Here is a 19,036-nt window from a genome sequence, read left to right on the forward strand (position 1 = left end):
TTGTATTTCGTTGTGCACATTCACAACATTAAATTTTTATCTTTTTGGCTCATCCATTGTCCGTTCATTTACGCCCTCTGTTGTGGGTCCGTGTCACTACACTTTCCCAACACAGTCTGTCATCCGAATTGAGGCAATGTGAGTGTGGGCTGCAGCAGCTTCATGCCGCGCAACCAAGCTTGGTTCATATCAGTCTCTGTCCGTGTGTGCGTAGAGTCTGTGGGGGAGGACAAATGAGAAAGGGAGCGGTGTGTGTCACTAGAGCCGTTGAAATCTTCTGGAGGAAAAACAAGCGGGGCATTTGACCTTTGGTAGCTGATAAGGCTGCCGTGTTTGGGTTAGGCAGAGAAGCACAGAACCAAAATGATAATAATTCTATTCTATTCTAAAAAACGAAATGCGGCTTCTCTTAACTGTGCAGATTCAATTGTGTAAATGAATATTCACTGGTCTCCAACATCAATACCTTTGCAGGGCAGACAGCTGCTCCCAGATGCATTCCAACTTGCGTTTCAGTTCAAGAGTCAACGCAGTCTGAGACTGTACAGCCTTGCCAACCTCAATAATCATGACGGACAGATGCTCACACAAACGGGATAGCTCTGGTGGTAGTGGAAGCATGCTCTTCTTTTCTTATTATTATTCTTTCAGCTACTCCCGTTCAGGATCGCCACAGCAGAAGCGTGCAATAGTACCAAAAGTATGGAACCAAATTGCACTCTAAATGCAACAATGGGATGAATAATCCATGTCACGTGACATACAAAGCACCAATCAAATGAGCCACTCAGCCATTATATAAAACACAATAATCATCACTTTTACAGCCGTTATCTTTAGGCAAGTCAAGGGATGAATGAATATATAATTATTCATTACTTCTTAATCAGTGTCCTTTTATAGTCACAAAACATATGAAATACATTCTTAGAGATTCTTATTCTTATATTCCATCAGTCGTTTCTTTCCAGAGATGTTTGACGTTTTATCCAAGATGTTTAATTACCACTTCTCCAAAGTCCATGTTGTTCTCAGATGGGACCTGGTCTTTTCTGCAGATACTCTCACACTGAGCCAACATAAAAACCTGATTCCCCACAGATCATTTTTACTTCATTAGCTCCATTTAATCTGTGAGCAACAGCTGAAAGCATGCTGTGTCAGCAGCTTGTGTCATATACCTGCCAAAATTACTCAGCAATTCTGGAGATGCTCTTGGGTTTGCCGCGGGCACATTTCATGACTGACTCCCTGAGGCACTTCAAATGATGTCAGACATTTTATTCCATATATGTGAGAGGAGACAGAGGCTTTATTGGTGTTTACAGTAATATGCAAATGAAATGGAAATTTGCATCTGGTTCACTTCTGAGATATTCTGGAGTGCGCAGCTGCTTATTTCTCTTCACTGGATTGGTTTAGTTTAATCTCCTGAATATGTGTGTGTATGTTTGTGTGTGAGTGTGTTTGTCTCCCCAAACAGGATGATTGACATCTTTTTTTGGAGCTCTCTATGTTTCTCCTTTTTCAATAGCATTTATCACTGAATTAATTAAAATGTTGTAACATTTGACATGTTTGTGAATAGAAGTTCATTTTTCTGCTCATGGAACTCAAAGCATGACACAAACAGTGACCAGAATAACAGGCAGACCTGTGCTGAGCTGTAATGAAGTGAAATTCAATAGTACTACAATAAATGCTTCATTGAAGACTAGAAAGTTCATGTCAAAGGGCTTATTCATGCATATGATCATACATTTTCAACAATACTTACTTGTGTAATACTCCGAGGACCTTTTGAATGGGTAATTGCCCAACAGATCCTCACAGACTCCTCTGAAGGCATAAGGGATTTAAAAAAAAAAAAAAAATTATAGGGTATTTTGATGGCCTTAAACAAACAGAATAGTTCAGTTCAGATGATGAAGGTTTCAAAAAATTTCAGGTTGTCACACATGGGCAATTTGATGTCAAATTTCATGAAATTTTGTTTTGTTTGTTTTGTTTTGTTGGATTTTGTTGTGGATTTTTTGGACAGCCATGAGATTGACATGTTTGGTGTTCATTGCACCAAGAGCACTCTGTCAGGAGAGTTTGCCCTGAAAAAAGGAGCTCTCTGTCTGCATAAATGTGGTGATTAATTGCCTTTAAAGTTGGTGTCAGACAAAAACTTGTCAAATTAATTTGTAATTTCCAACTGTGACTTGCCATTGACAATGTGTTTGGCAAGTGCATTAGGTATAGAAATTACATGGTGGAAAGTTTTGAGCCCAAGGTATTATAATATCTATAGATATTGTCTCCTAAAGACTTCTTTTATTTGATGTTGCAAAAACAAGTGTGAAAATTAGCAAACCGTTGCAGTCTTTATTAATTTTTTGGTCAAAACCAAAGAAGATATTAAGCTAATATTTGGCACATATCCTATTAAGCACATAACCTTAATGTGAGAATTTTTAAAAGTAAATCTGAGATGGTCAGGGGGGACTTTTTCAGAAATTTGTTGAAATGACATGGAATGACCCACTTATTATTACAGAAGTATTTTCTTTTAGGGCCCCTTCACATTTGTACGAATAAGCACAAATTAATGTGAATCACGGCGGAACAGCTCGTATGAGCGAACCACGAAAACATCAAGCGGATGGGTAGGCACGAGCATGCACGTCACCGTTGCAGTGGGAACACGGTGAGCTGGAGCAAGTGTAATCACATTGCACAGCTGCTGTGAAAAAAGAAAAATACATGCCATCCACGGGATTCAAACTTGCAATTTACAAAAGCTCTGATTGCCAGCCAGAAACTTTACCACTGTGCTACCATCGCTGGCCTTTAAATGGTGTGGAAAACAGTAGTGGCTGTGGGCGGACGCCCCAACCCCCCAGTGCCCAGACCAATGTGTCACGCTGTTATGTGGTCATTCATTTTCATTATTTGCTATGTAATTGCTTATGTAGGTATTGTCGTAATTATTTATATACCTGTCCTGGTGATGGTTTCTGTGTTTGTAATGTGTGTACTGAGCTGTCCTCCAGCTGTCAGTGTGCTGCGATCAGCTGACAGGCCCCTCCCAGTGCTGTGTGTGCTCAGACCTGGCTGTCCGGCACCCATGTGATCAGATCTGTATATACATACATATAAGCATTTTATGCAAGTATGCCCCCCTGGCACGCCACATGAGTTGGAGGGAGCGGGGTGGAGGGGAGGGGGACGCATGACACACATGCATCACCTGTGTGTTGCTTTGCACTCATGGGGGCACTTAGACAAATTTCACATCCAGCTCAAAAGTGATCGTCTGCTGACTGTTTTTGTGCTAATAGTGCAACTGGCCACACATTTTCTAAGTGCCAAGCGAGCGGTATTTGATGTTCATGTGTATCACCTGGAATTTGGCCAACACCTGCTGTGAGAGGTCTCGAATGGGCTCTCACAGGGCACACTCTGTCTTTCAGCCACTGGTGTGCACAAATTGTTGTAGCAACAGGTGTACGAGGCATTGGAGGCAGCTACGATTTTACACGTATTGCATACATTCCTGCTTCATGCACAATTCGACCACATTCGTACTATGTGTGAAGGGGCCCTTATTGATGCTTATGCACCAATGACACCAGATCAAATTCCTTGTATGTGACAGCTTACTTGGCAATAAATTTGATTCTGATTCTGTAAAATGCATTAGCAATAAGTCATAGTTATAGAGTCTGGTCTGATCGGGAGAAAGGCAGAATTGAAAAGTGGACAACATGGTGTGATTCTGCTGCACTCTTAATTACAATAACATCTTTCCTGATGCAGGTTGAGCAACAAAAATAAAATAATGTTGGGCGATTTGTTGAAATAAAATTTCAAAGAGACAACAGAAGCTGTTTTGTTTGGATGTCAAAATATCACATAATAGTATTGAAGGGAACATTTGTTTCACAGGTATTTGGCTCTACCTATTGTTGTAGATGTATGTGACATGTAAACATCTAGTCTACAATTATAAAATGATCCCATCTCTTTAAAATGTATTTCCAAGGGGTAGAAAACATATTTGGGCCAACCTGTTAGTTAGTTATTTAGTTTGTTCGATGTGCTACTGCCATTTGTGATGTTAGATATCAGACAAATCTAATCTCTGGCAATGAGCCCAGAGGCTCAGACATATTTTGTTTGCTTTTTCTGTATTCCACATGTATGTTTAAGTGTGCACATATGTTTAACACATTCTCATGGTCGACTGTGTTGAGACGTCACTAATTAAAAATTTATGGATGAAGATGGAAAAATGTGAATTTCTATTTGTGAAGGTTTTGAAGTGCTTTGATAGAAAAACCACATTAGAAACACTAATCGCACATGCTAACCTCAGACAAAGAAGGATCACTCCAGCTGCATCACAGTGTCCAGATAGTGCACATGGCACATAATATGAGACTGACAGTTTGAACTTGCATTAAAAAAATATTGCATGAAATGTGTCCATCTGCATGGGTGACAGGGCAGTATGGTGGCTTAGTGGTTAGCACTGTTGTCTCACATCAAAAAAGCAATCACTTCCCACCTGTGGCCTTTGTATGGAGTTTGCAAGTTCTCCCTGTGTTTGCGTGGGTTCCTTCTAGGTGCTCTAGCATCCTTCCACTTCCAAAGATATGCAGCTTAGTTGAATTGGCGACTTTGTTATGTTACTCAACAAAAATATAAACGCAACACTTTTGGTTTTGCTCCCATTTTGTATGAGATGAACTCAAAGATCTAAAACTTTTTCCACATACACAATATCACCATTTCCCTCAAATATTGTTCACAAACCAATCTAAATCTGTGATAGTGAGCACTTCTCCTTTGCTGAGATAATCCATCCCACCTCACAGGTGTGCCATACCAAGATGCTGATTAGACACCATGATTAGTGCACAGGTGTGCCTTAGACTGTCCACAATAAAAGGCCACTCTGAAAGGTGCAGTTTTGTTTTATTGGGGGGGGGATACCAGTCAGTATCTGGTGTGAACATCATTTGCCTCATGCAGTGCAACACATATCCTTCTCATAGAGTTGATCAGGTTGTCAATTGTGGCCTGTGGAATGTTGGTCCACTCCTCTTCAATGGCTGTGCGAAGTTGCTGGATATTGGCAGGAACTGGTACACGCTGTCGTATACGTCGGTCTAGAGCATCCCAAACATGCTTAATGGGTGACATGTCCAGTGAGTATACCGGCCATGCAAGAACTGGGACATTTTCAGCTTCCAAGAATTGTGTACAGATCCTTGCAACATGGGGCCGTGCATTATCCTGCTGCAACATGAGGTGATGTTCTTGGATGTATGGCACAACAATGGGCCTCAGGATCTCATCATGGTATCTCTGTGCATTCAAAATGCCATCAATAAAATGCACCTGTGTTCTTCGTCCATAACAGACGCCTGCCCATACCATAACCCCACCGCCACCATGGGCCACTCGATCCACAACATTGACATCAGAAAACCGCTCACCCACACGACACCACACACGCTGTCTGCCATCTGCCCTGAACAGTGTGAACCGGGATTCATCCATGAAGAGAACACCTCTCCAACGTGCCAAACGCCAGCGAAAGTGAGCATTTGCCCACTCAAGTTGGTTACGAGGACGAACTGGAGTGAGGTCAAGACCCCGATGAGGACGACGAGCATGCAGATGAGCTTCCCTGAGACAGTTTCTGACAGTTTGTGCAGGAATTCTTTGGTTATGCAAACCGATTGTTTCAGCAGCTGTCCGAGTGGCTGGTCTCAGACGATCTTGGAGGTGAACATGCTGGATGTGGAGGTCCTGGGCTGGTGTGGTTACACGTGGTCTGCGGTTGTGAATTCTGTGTTGTGATTCTCTGAAACGCCTTTGGAGACGGCTTATGGTAGAGAAATGAACATTCAATACACGAGCAACAGCTCTGCTTGACATTCCTGCTGTCAGCATGCCAATTGCACGCTCCCTCAAACTTGCAACATCTGTGGCATTGTGCTGTGTGATAAAACTGCACCTTTCAGAGTGGCCTTTTATTGTGGGCAGTCTAAGGCACACCTGTGCACTAATCATGGTGTCTAATCAGCATCTTGGTATGGCACACCTGTGAGGTGGGATGGATTATCTCAGCAAAGGAGAAGTGCTCACTATCACAGATTTAGACTGGTTTGTGAACAATATTTAAGGGAAATGGTGATATTGTGTATATGGAAAAAGTTTTAGATCTTTGAGTTCATCTCATACAAAATGGGAGCAAAACCAAAAGTGTTGCGTTTATATTTTTGTTGAGTGTATATGTGGCGATCGACTGCCGTCCTATCCAGGGTGTACCCCGCCTGACGCCCTATGAGTGCTGGGATAGGCTCTAGTCTCCTCCACCCCACGTGACCCTTGCCTGGAGTAAGCGGATATCGAAATTGAATGTTTGGGTGAGAAATATCTCAGTCCAACAGCTGCAGCTTATGTGCATGACTCATGTTCAGTAGTTAGTGGACATTCATCAATGAAATAAACAGATGCTAAAAGATGCAATATTTCCAAAGACGTTAAAGCAGCATCATGTCCTGTGTCTTCTATATATTGCCAAGGCTGCAGCTAAGGCAAATAGTGTACTACGTATGAATAAGCAAGCATTCATTTATTTAGATAAAAAGTAATTTATAATATTGTACAAAAGTTATGTTCGACCTCATCTTCAATAATCAGAGGTGTGCAATTAAATTGGTACCTGAATTACAGTATATGTCATGAGGATAGGTTAAAGAATTTAGGGTTAACTAATGGGGGGGACACAATTGAAATGTACAAATTAATGTATGGTTTTGAATCAATTAATTATAACATTTTCTTTGAGGAAAAAGGGTATAGCGGACTTAGAGGCCATGAGTTGTCTGTTGAGGTTAACAGATTAAGAATGAATGTGTTATGCTATACCAGCAAAATGTCCACAACACACCTTTGAATAATGTTTACCATTAATCCAGCACCTTCAGCGAGACAAAGAACACCTCCGTTTCGGCGTGTCATGGGACAAGTTGGGACATGCCTATCTCGGGTTTCAATGCTTACCAGTCCAGTAAGTATCAGAGAAATTGTGGAGAGCTGGGCATGTCCCAAGTTGTCCCATGACACGCCGAAACGGAGGTGTTCCTTTGTCTCGCTCAAACAGCAAACCGGTCGTTACGCACAAAGCCTCCATGCGGCTTTCCATGACAAAATCTCTTGTTAAAAGTGAATTCTGCCGGAAAATGACTGATATCCAGCTCTTGTGATAACCAGAGAAAGTGCACACAACGGTCTCGTATCCACAGAGCCATCAGCTTAGAAATGATCTGGCGTTCTCTGCCTTGTCGTCGCAGCTCGGAGCGCGGTGTAGCGAGCGTCCTTAAAGCCATCCTTAAAGCCGTCCTTAAAGCTGTAGTAACAGTCCTTATTCTCTGTGAAGCCCGTAAAATTTTCACCGAAAGCCAGATAAATTTTTCAAATGGTTTCCAGGTGCCAGTCTCTAACAGCTTCTGAAAAAATTCTGATAGAAAAAAGTCCAAATCATTCCACCATTTTCAGACAATGAAAATCCGACGAGGGGGCGGGACCACTCCTTCCACAAGGCGTGCTCACAGGCAAATGACATCACCGACAGGCGTGGAAAAACTCATGCATGCGCACGAGGGTTCAAGCTTGTCTGACGTAAAAACATATGAATCAAATCCATATAGTTTAAAAAAAAATAAAAAGGGCCGTTACTTTATTGACAGACCTTGTATTTGAAAGCAAGGTGCAGACTGGCACTCACTATCGCCTGAAGGTTTGATCCGGATCTGATCCAGACTGTGGATTTTATGAACATTTGAATTTAACATTGAAAACCCCATTTGATGTACAAAACTTCCTCAATCACTGTCATTTGTGACAATGAGGTGCAAACTGGCACTCTCAATGAATAGAAAGTTTGATCCGCATCTGATCTGTATTGTGGATTTAGCGATTATTTGATTTTAACATTGAAAAGCCCTTTTGATCGATATTTTGTATTATATTTTAGCTTATGAAAAGTCCCTTCTAACAGGATTTTGACCTTGAAATTTTTTTCCAAGGTAAAAATTTGTGGAATGCGAAACTACTGTTGACGGAGGTTTGCGCTCTACCAGTGCGGTGCTCTAGTTTTGTAAGTTATGTCGGACAGTTCCCCTTAAATATGTTTCTCCATTCTTCTTTCTTTTCCAATCACAGCATAAAAGATGTTCTTATCACCCACTCTTTCATACTTCCTGTCTTCTCCTTTCTTATAAGTTCTCTGTTGAGGAGGTCGTATTAACGTAAGGTCAACACCTGCCACACTTAACCACTCATAACCCTGTGGTTTTGCGACATCTTGGGTTCACATAGAGTCTAAGGGCCTCATTTATCAAACGAACATACGGCAGAAACTGTGCGTTCGACCATTTTTACGCAAACTTCGATATTTATCAGTTTGGACGTGAGCGGAGGCTAAGACGAATCTCACGACAGAGCTTACGTCTGGTCTGAGCTCTTGTACGCAAATCTGAGTCTGTGGATTTGCGGCGCAGTGCTACAAAATCTGTCTGAGTCTGAAAATAATTATGAAACAAACCTCAGCTGTCATCCAAGCATAAGCAGCCACATATTCAGAACAGATCAAAACAGATTCTTAAAATGGATTAAACAAAATTAATTTAAAAAAGCCCACGTTTTTAATGATTCTGCTTCCTTTGAAAATAAAAAATACATGTGCTAAATAGCCTAAACATGACAACTAATCATTGCACATTAAAATGCCTAATGCTGCGCTTAAGTGCCGCAACACTTTTTTGGTGGCCAGCTTTAAATCGGACCACTGTTCCTTGACCTAAATGCAAAGAATTCTTAATCAATTAGCAGGCATAAGCTTTTAACTGTGGGTGCATAAAAGATTGATTCAAAATCATTAGGCATAGGTTAAGTCAAAGAATTCTTCATACCTCAGCCAGAGTCCGTTCCTCTGCGGCAACGCTGTTGACCGCCTCCGTTACACTCTTCCACACGGCATTTTTATGAGCGCCTTTGACTCCACTTTTCAGACTGCCAAAAAGTACAAGTTTGTTTTTCTCCACCTCCGATGTTAGGATGCCGATTTCCATCTCCGAAAAGTTTTTCTTCTTCCCAGTGCTTCTTCTCTCCATGTTGAGCTCAGTGGGCGAGGCATCCGAACCATGAATATTTAAGGGTGTAACATGCTAATGACAATTAAATTCAGCCGCCGCATTTATCAAGAGCCGATCATTCGTACGCTGGGATTGGTCAGATACGAATGTTTCATAAATCACACGTGTGTCTTGTCGTAAGACCAATTATGCGCTCAGATCTGCACCTGTTTTTAAGCAATGTTGATAAATGAAGCCCTAAGTGACTGAACAGGTACTTGGTTCGAACTTTCCCGGTGGATGGATGGATGAGCGACTGATGAGCTGACTTCCCATCTTGACAGGTGCTTATGTAAATGCATCACTGAGTGGAAGAATATTCCCATTTAGTCCTGTCTACCCTTTAATTGCTTAATTCTGTGCCTGGTTGAAACTTCATATGAGCTGTTCCAGAGTGTCAGAAAGCTCCGCTTCTGTTTTTAAGCAAGTTCCTAGAATAGAATAGTGTTCCTGGTGTTGAGTGGAAGCTGAATCCCAGAGGCTAGCTGGTTCACTGACATCCTCTAGTCAGGAGTAGTACTTAGGTTAACTGCCTCAAACATGCACGTGCACACACAAAATGGTCTAAAATATTTGTGTCCATAATTAAGCAGGGAGCTGCATGCATGCATTCACAGAGATAACACGAACACACACGTGGATGCATAAAGCAAGCAAGGTACAGTTCAAGGTCCAGTCTCGCTCACAAAAAATATGGCTCATAATTATTTATTTATCAGAGCTATTCTAAACTAATATAGCAGAGACCTCATCTGACCGGTAAAACCCATGAAAAATTACATGACTATAAATCTCAATCAATCAATCAATTTTATTTATATAGCGCCAAATCACAACAAACAGTTGCCCCAAGGCATTTTATATTGTAAGGCAAGGCCATACAATAATTATGTAAAACCCCAACGGTCAAAACGACCCCCTGTGAGCAAGCACTTGGCTACAGTGGGAAGGAAAAACTCCCTTTTAACAGGAAGAAACCTCCAGCAGAACCAGGCTCAGGGAGGGGCAGTCTTCTGCTGGGACTGGTTGGGGCTGAGGGAGAGAACCAGGAAAAAGACCTGCTGTGGAGGGGAGCAGAGATCAATCACTAATGATTAAATGCAGAGTGGTGCATACAGAGCAAAAAGAGGAAAAAAAAAAAAACACTCAGTGCATCATGGGAACCCCCCAGCAGTCTAAGTCTATAGCAGCATAACTAAGGGATGGTTCAGGGTCACCTGATCCAGCCCTAACTATAAGCTTTAGCAAAAAGGAAAGTTTTAAGCCTAATCTTAAAAGTAGAGAGGGTGTCTGTCTCCCTGATCTGAATTGGGAGCTGGTTCCACAGGAGAGGAGCCTGAAAGCTGAAGGCACTGTCTCCCATTCTACTCTTACAAACCCTAGGGACTACAAGTAAGCCTGCAGTCTGAGAGCGAAGTGCTCTATTGGGGTGATATGGTACTACGAGGTCCCTAAGATAAGATGGGACCTGATTATTCAAAACCTTGTAAGTAAGAAGAAGAATTTTAAATTCTATTCTAGAATTAACAGGAACTTTTAGGGCAACCTGATAATAATGAATTACAATAGTCCAGCCTAGAGGAAATAAATGCATGAATTAGTTTTTCAGCATCACTCTGAGACAAGACCTTTCTAATTTTAGAGATATTGCGTAAATGCAAAAAAGCAGTCCAACATATTTGTTTAATATTCGCTTTGAATGACATATCCTGATCAAAATGACTCCAAGATTTCTCACAGTATTACTAGAGGTCAGGGTAATGCCATCCAGAGTAAGGATCTGGTTAGACACCATGTTTCTAAGATTTGTGGGGCCAAGTACAATAACTTCAGTTTTATCTGAGTTTAAAAGCAGGAAATTAGAGGTCATCCATGTCTTTATGTCTGTAAGACAATCCTGCAGTTTAGCTAATTGGTGTGTGTCCTCTGGCTTCATGGATAGATAAAGCTGGGTATCATCTGCGTAACAATGAAAATTTAAGCAATGCCGTCTAATAATACTGCCTAAGGGAAGCATGTATAAAGTGAATAAAATTGGTCCTAGCACAGAACCTTTTGGAACTCCATAATTAACCTTAGTCTGTGAAGAAGATTCCCCATTTACATGAACAAATTGTAATCTATTAGATAAATATGATTCAAACCAATGCAGCGCAGTGCCTTTAATACCTATGGCATACTCTAATCTCTGTAATAAAATTTTATGGTCAACAGTATCAAAAGCAGCACTGAGGTCTAACAGAACAAGTACAGAGATGAGTCCACTGTCTGAGGCCATAAGAAGATCATTTGTAACCTTCACTAATGCTGTTTCTGTACTATGATGAATTCTAAAACCTGACTGAAACTCTTCAAATAGACCATTCCTCTGCAGATGATCAGTTAGCTGTTTTACAACTACCCTTTCAAGAATTTTTGAGAGAAAAGGAAGGTTGGAGATTGGCCTATAATTAGCTAAGATAGCTGGGTCAAGTGATGGCTTTTTAAGTAATGGTTTAATTACTGCCACCTTAAAAGCCTGTGGTACATAGCCAACTAATAAAGATAGATTGATCATATTTAAGATCGAAGCATTAAATAATGGTAGGGCTTCCTTGAGCAGCCTGGTAGGAATGGGGTCTAATAGACATGTTGATGGTTTGGATGAAGTAACTAATGAAAATAACTCAGACAGAACAATCGGAGAGAAAGAGTCTAACCAAATACCGGCATCACTGAAAGCAGCCAAAGATAACGATACGTCTTTGGGATGGTTATGAGTAATTCTTTCTCTAATAGTTAAAATTTTATTAGCAAAGAAAGTCATGAAGTCATTACTAGTTAAAGTTAAAGGAATACTCGGCTCAATAGAGCTCTGACTCTTTGTCAGCCTGGCTACAGTGCTGAAAAGAAACCTGGGGTTGTTCTTATTTTCTTCAATTAGTGATGAGTAGTAAGATGTCCTAGCTTTACGGATGGCTTTTTTTATAGAGCAACAGACTCTTTTTCCAGGCTAAATGAAGATCTTCTAAATTAGTGAGACGCCATTTCCTCTCCAACTTACAGGTTATCTGCTTTAAGCTGCGAGTTTGTGAGTTATACCACGGAGTCAGGCACTTCTGATTTAAAGCTCTCTTTTTCAGAGGAGCTACAGCATCCAAAGTTGTCTTCAATGAGGATGTAAAACTATTGATGAGATACTCTAGAAGAGAGAGACCTAATGTTTAATAGACCACATTTAACTGTTTTAGTCTGTGGTGCAGTTGAAGGTGCTATATTATTTTTTCTTTTTGAATTTTTATGCTTAAATAGATTTTTACTGGTTTTTGGTGGTCTGGGAGCAGGCACCGTCTCTACGGGGATGGGGTAATGAGGGGATGGCAGAGGGAGAGAAGCTGCAGAGAGGTGTGTAAGACTACAACTCTGCTTCCTGGTCCCAACCCTGGATAGTCACGGTTTGGAGGATTTAAGAAAATTGGCCAGATTTCTAGAAATGAGAGCTGCTCCATCCAAAGTGGGATGGATGCCGTCTCTCCTAACAAGACCAGGTCTTCCCCCGAAGCTTTGCCAATTATCTATGAAGCCCACCTCGTTTTTTGAACACCACTCGGACAGCCAGCAATTCAAGGAGAACATGCGGCTAAACATGTCACTCCCGGTCCGATTGGGGAGGGGCCCAGAGAAAACTACAGAGTCCGACATTGTTTTTGCAAAGTTACACACCGATTCAATGTTAATTTTAGTGACCTCCGATTGGCGTAACCGGATGTCATTACTGCCGACGTGAATTACAATCTTACCAAATTTACGCTTAGCCTTAGCCAGCAGTTTCAAATTTCCTTCAATGTCGCCTGCTCTGGCCCCCGGAAGACAATTGACTATGGTTGCTGGTGTCGCTAACTTCACATTTCTCAAAACAGAGTCGCCAATAACCAGAGTTTGATCCTCGGCGGGTGTGTCGCCGAGTGGGGAAAAATGGTTAGAGATGTGAACGGGTTGGCGGTGTACACGGGGCTTCTGTTTAGGGCTACGCTTCCTCCTCACCGTCACCCAGTCGGCCTGCTTTCCCGGCTGCTTGGGATCTGCCAGAGGAAAACTTACGGTGGCTAAGCTACCTTGGTCCGCACCAACTACAGGGGCCTGGCTAGCTGTAGAATTTTCCACGGTGCGGAGCCGAGTCTCCAATTCACCCAGCCTGGCCTCCAAAGCTACGAATAAGCTACACTTATTACAAGTACCATTACTGCTAAAGGAGGCCGAGGAATAACTATACATTTCACACCCAGAGCAGAAAAGTGCGGGAGAGACAGGAGAAGCCACCATGCTAAACCGGCTAAGAGCTAGTAGCTGCGCTAAGCTAGCGGATTCCTAAAAACATGCAAAGTGAATAATGTGTAAATAATTTAGAGGTGATTCAGCAGAGGGAGTGCTTTAGTTAAGGCACGTTAAGATTACACTGGGAAACAAATCGTTATCTAGTTATCTAGATCAATCTAACTGCGCAGATTAAACAGCTAACAGATACAGAAAAACACCGCTGTGCTCCGGAACAGGAAGTAATACAATACCGCAGTGAGAGCCAACCACCAGTAGAGGCCAGTAGTTAGTAGTTTGGAAGCGTGGTTGGTGTGGGAAAAGTAAAAATAGAATCCATCTGTGAAGGCTCATGTCAGCCGTGGCCATCATGTCACCATGTGTCACCATCATTTACTGTGCGCTTTCCCTGCTTCAGATGGCCTCCTCTCATCCAACCATTGTACAAAGTGGTTTATGTTTTCATTTCAGAGCCTTTAAGAGTTTATGCTGAGAGTTTGACACCCTGTACAGGAGACGATCACACATGCTTGTGTGGTTATTTATCAACGTTCTGATCAATCAAAGCCTTTAATTAATTAGGCTGTAGAACTTAAAAATCTATATGCTCCAAAAGAATCATTTAATGGCTATTGATTTTTGGCAGCCGTAATGAAAACAGGTCCAGTTAGCAGCTTCTTAATGCTAATTGCATTAGTTGGTGAAAATTAAAACAAAGGCTGATGGCTTCAGTTTTGTTAGATATATTTGTGTGTTTTCTTTGCTATTTGTTTTGGTATTTAGTAATTAATTTACTTAAATGGTTATATTCTTACTTTGATATAATTTTAGTCTGTTATTTGTTTAATGTGCATGTCAAACTGGGTTGAACTGGCTTTACCACTTAGAACAAAGAGATTCAAGTTACAATATAAATCGTATGTCCCGTTATGGGCAGGGGGGCCGGGCCCTCCCCTGAATGCCCACAGGTACCAATAAGGGAAGGATTTTGCGAAATAAGGTCCACCTTTGTCACACCCATCTTGTGCTTTATAAAAACTGTTTTAGTCCTTTGTTGGTAATTCTGAATGGTTGGATCTCCTACGAGAGAAAACTTCTTCAGAATCCAGGTCTGTTTTTCCACTGTGACTTTGAATAAATTTAAAAGTGCAAAATAGTTTGACTTTGTACTTTGTGAGGGACGTTTTACAATAAGAACCGGGAGGATTAACAGTTTCATTGAGTATTTTGACTTTGCCAAAGATGAGTTTCTGCAGAAAGAAGAGTTAGGCAGGAGCACTCATTCACTTACTTCTAGTGCATACTACAGTAACATTTGTGGGTAATCCTTTAATTGACGGTATCGATATAACACTGTCATAAGTGTTACATGACAAAGTCAGGAACGTGTCATAAAAATTATGTCAGTGTCATGAATGTTTATGGCTGCTGTCATTAAGTGTCATTCGGTTTTTGTAATGACAACTGGATATTTTTTGGGTTGTCTAGAATATGACAACTTGATATTAATCAAAGCAACATAACCAGAAGTTGTCTTTGGCCTTTTTGGTCTTCAGGTGTATGCCAACTTGTCAGCTTGTCATTATAAAAACCGATTGACACTTAATGGCATTGACATTATGTTTATGACATATTCATAACTGTGTCATGTAATCGCTATGACAGTGTCATGTCACTATTATGATGATACCTTCAAGTAAAGTGTTACCATTTGTGCTAGTAGACTGCTGACTATTTGGGTGCAGGGTTAAGTCCCATCACATTGTTGTTTTGTGTCCTTTGTTGCTGTGCAGGTTTATCCTGTGTGGTTTTGACCATCTAGCTGGTAGGAGCATTACGTGTTTTAAGACTTTCTTTGAATTTCTGAGTTCAGTGCTTTGTCATAATTCATAATGCAATGTGGCACAGCACTACGGAACATAATCATGAAATCATTGGAAGAAATCTAGTTTGCTTTTCTCTTGTGTAGATTAAAATTTTCAACACTGATATTATGAAATTTTACAGAATTATGTCTCATGAGCTTTTGTTCAAATGCTCAAATAAACCAACTAATAAAGAGAAAGTGTAGGTAAAATATGTACTGTAGGTAAAGTAGATCCATAATGTTACTTTTAAAGATAAAGATGACTCAAATTAAAATTTAAAATGTTACATTTGTATTTATTAGTATCAGGCTGAACAGAGGTGAGGCACCGACAGAGGCTGGACACAAATGCAGGCTCTCAAGCAGGACGTATGAGTAAAAATGATGGTCTTTAATACAGGCAAGGGTTTGGTATACAGGAAGGCAATCCGCGGAGCAAAGGTACCAGGCAGGGGCGAGACAGAGGACATGGTTGTACACAAGCAGGGTCAGTACACAAGCAAACTGGATTATCAGAGCTGAGGCTAAAGGCAGGATCCAGAAAAAAGAGCAGAGTCAAAAAAACGGCTTGGCTAAACAGGACTGAGACAGAGTGCTGGTAAGTGATATAAGACGCACGTGAGGACGAAGGATCTGGAAAGGTGGGTGTGGCTGACAGATAAGGAACAGGTGCAAGAGAGTAATGGAAAAAAAATGCAATGCAGACAGAAGCAAAAGAACTAAGTGACAGAAAAATTGATGGTGGAAAATGGGACGTGCTTAAGGCAGACAATAATTAATGTGAGCAAAACAAAATGGGTAAAAAGCTCGGAAATAATGTGACTAATCGAAAAAGCGTTAAACGAGGAGATCAATAATAATAATAATCGAAACTGGAAAAGAACTGACACTAAATAAAGTATAAAAATTAATGCAGTGACCGATAATAAGATGACAATACAAAATAACTAATAAAAAGAGAATGCAATAAATCACAAACAGAACATAATCAGATACAAAACAGTGAAGAAAAATAATAAGCAAAACCTGTGACTAAAGCATAATGCAAAGAATGTGAAAACTAAACTAAGACTGAACACAAAATGAATTGTAACAAAGAAAAGCAATAAATGACTGAACCGAAAGTGCAATACAGTGAACCAAGAATACAATAAAGAACCAAAACCAAGGACCACAGAATGATGCATGAATAGGAATAATCAGAACCAAACTAGAATGAAAATAATCAAGTGGCCAAAGTAAAACAACTATAAAGTCAAGACCAGGGCAAACAGAAAGAAAAGACAAGGGGACAAAATAAAAACTGGAACCCAAATAGGACCGAAACATGACAAGTAGCATCACATTTAATGATTTAAAACCATAATCACCTGTATTTGATTTATTTTTGGTGGTCATATTGAAAAAAGGACCCCATTTTAAAATTTTATGTGACGAACAGCTTTTTTGAAGACAAGGACTTCTCAGAATTATTTATACCAAAGTTGGTGCTTATATCATCAACTGAATGATTTGCACATTTACCTGCTGCACTAAAAGGAAGATGAGGGTGTCTTACATGAGGTCGTGTAATGTTTCACCCCACGAGAATGTGATGGATGACTGTGCTTTAACACATTGGACGAAAAAACCTTTCCTCCCCAGAAAACCTTTCACTTCTAAGTTCATCACTGAAACAGCACTGTGCCAGCTGCTGATATACCTGTTCTTTCAAGACAATGACAGATGACACCCTGACTGTTTTATTTCATATAACCCAGCTGGGAAATATAACCTCTCCAGCGTGTCCTGGGTCTTCCCCTGGGCCTCCTCCTGGGTGGACATGCCTGGAAGAACTCCTTAGCAAGACGACAAAGGAGCATCCTCACTAGATGCCTGAACCACCTCAATTGATCGCCCCCACACAGTTTGGGACTCCGGCAAGGACAGTTGCATTCCTCCCCTCTCCTCTCCTCCTTTCTGTTCTCTATCTCTGCTCTGACTTTCAAAGTCCCAGCTTCACCAGACTGTGAATTCTTCAAATTAAGATTTGGATTAACCATGGAATTGATCAGCTGGTCTCTCAGCGCTATTGACACCATTTTTTTTCAACAAGGAATCATGGCTGGGGGACCCTGCGTGCCCTGATGGAACCTACCCAGCAGGCTATGCTCTCGATGCCTGAGAGAGACGGAGTGTGACATGCTGGCTCCACTCTAAGTGGAAGACGTTGAGGATTTATTTCTATTCGCTTTTATGGTGGGAGGTTTGGTACTGATTGGTTTGTGCGCTGCCCTGACCTACAGGAATATTAGCAAGACGGCTGCTTCCAGAATCTCATCCCCTCATCTGTCCGTCATGATTAATGAGTTGGGCAATGCTGTATAATCTCAGACTGCATGAACTCTTGAACTCAAATGCAAAATGGATACCATCTTGGAGCATATACGCTGCATTGCAAAGGAATTTGCTGCTGAGGACCGGAGAATATTCTTCATAAATTTGGACTCTAGACAGTCAGAGGTGCAGTAAATGGAATTCTGTATCTCTCCACCTAACATCAACATGGCAGCCTTATCGGCTCCTGAAGGCCAAATACCCTGTTTTTCCCCCAGAAGGCTCTACGGCCTTGGTGAAGGAATTTGGCTCCCCCTTCTCATCTATCTACCCCCCCCCCCCCCCCAGCCTGCTGTTGCCTGGCCACATCAGACTTTACACACACACAGACAGAAACTTAACTCATCTGCACACGATGCATGTCTCCCTCCCTCCATCCCTATTACCCCCCCCCCCATGTCTCTCCACTCCCCTCACCCTGGCTTCCTCCCTCCCACCTCAAAGACAGTGCTGTTTTTACTGTTGCAACCTTCAACCCCCCAAGCTGGGTGGCGCGGGCCCCTCCTGCAGCAGCCTTCACCCACTTCACCTCAATTCGGATGATGGACTGCTTCAAGATTAGTGCACATAAACAATGTCAAATGTATATGTGTTGTCTTTAATTCTGATGTGTGCCATTATTACGGTAAACAAGTAATAATTGTGGATTAATTGCTGTATCTTGTCTGAGGTAATTGGAGTGTAAACGTAACTTTGTTGTTGTTGTACTCATGTAATGACAATGACAATAAATCTCATCCGATTCTGAATCATCTGAATCTTAAAGAAGTAGCAGCTCTACTCCGAGTCTCTACCACATCATAGAGCTTCTCACCCTGTCCAGGAGTTTAAGCCCAGAAACCTGAAGGAGGAAACTCATGCCACTTGTATCCGTGATCTTATTCTTTCAGTCATTATCCAAAGTTCTTGACCATAACTAAGGATTGGAGCATAAACCAACTGGTAAATTGAGAGCTTCACCTTCTGGCTCAGCTACTTCTTTACCATGAGAGAACAGTACAACATCCATAAAATTTCAGATGCTTTCCTAATCCATCTATCGATCTCCCACTCCAATTTGCCCCCACTTGTGAAGTAGACCCTGAGATACTTAAACTCTTCCACTTGGGGCAGTAACTCTCACCCTGGACCAGAGGGGACAATCCATCATTTTTTGACAGAGGACCACAGTCTCAGATTTGGAGGTGCTGATTCTCATCCCAGTTGCTTCACACTCAGCCTCAAACCTGCTCAGTGCACAGTGCAGAAGTTACCACCTGATGAAACCAACAGTTCCACTTCATCTGCAAAAAGTAGAAATGTA

The sequence above is a fragment of the Thalassophryne amazonica genome, chromosome 9 (assembly GCF_902500255.1).
Source record: "Thalassophryne amazonica chromosome 9, fThaAma1.1, whole genome shotgun sequence".
In the NCBI taxonomy this organism is placed as follows: Eukaryota; Metazoa; Chordata; class Actinopteri; order Batrachoidiformes; family Batrachoididae; genus Thalassophryne; species Thalassophryne amazonica.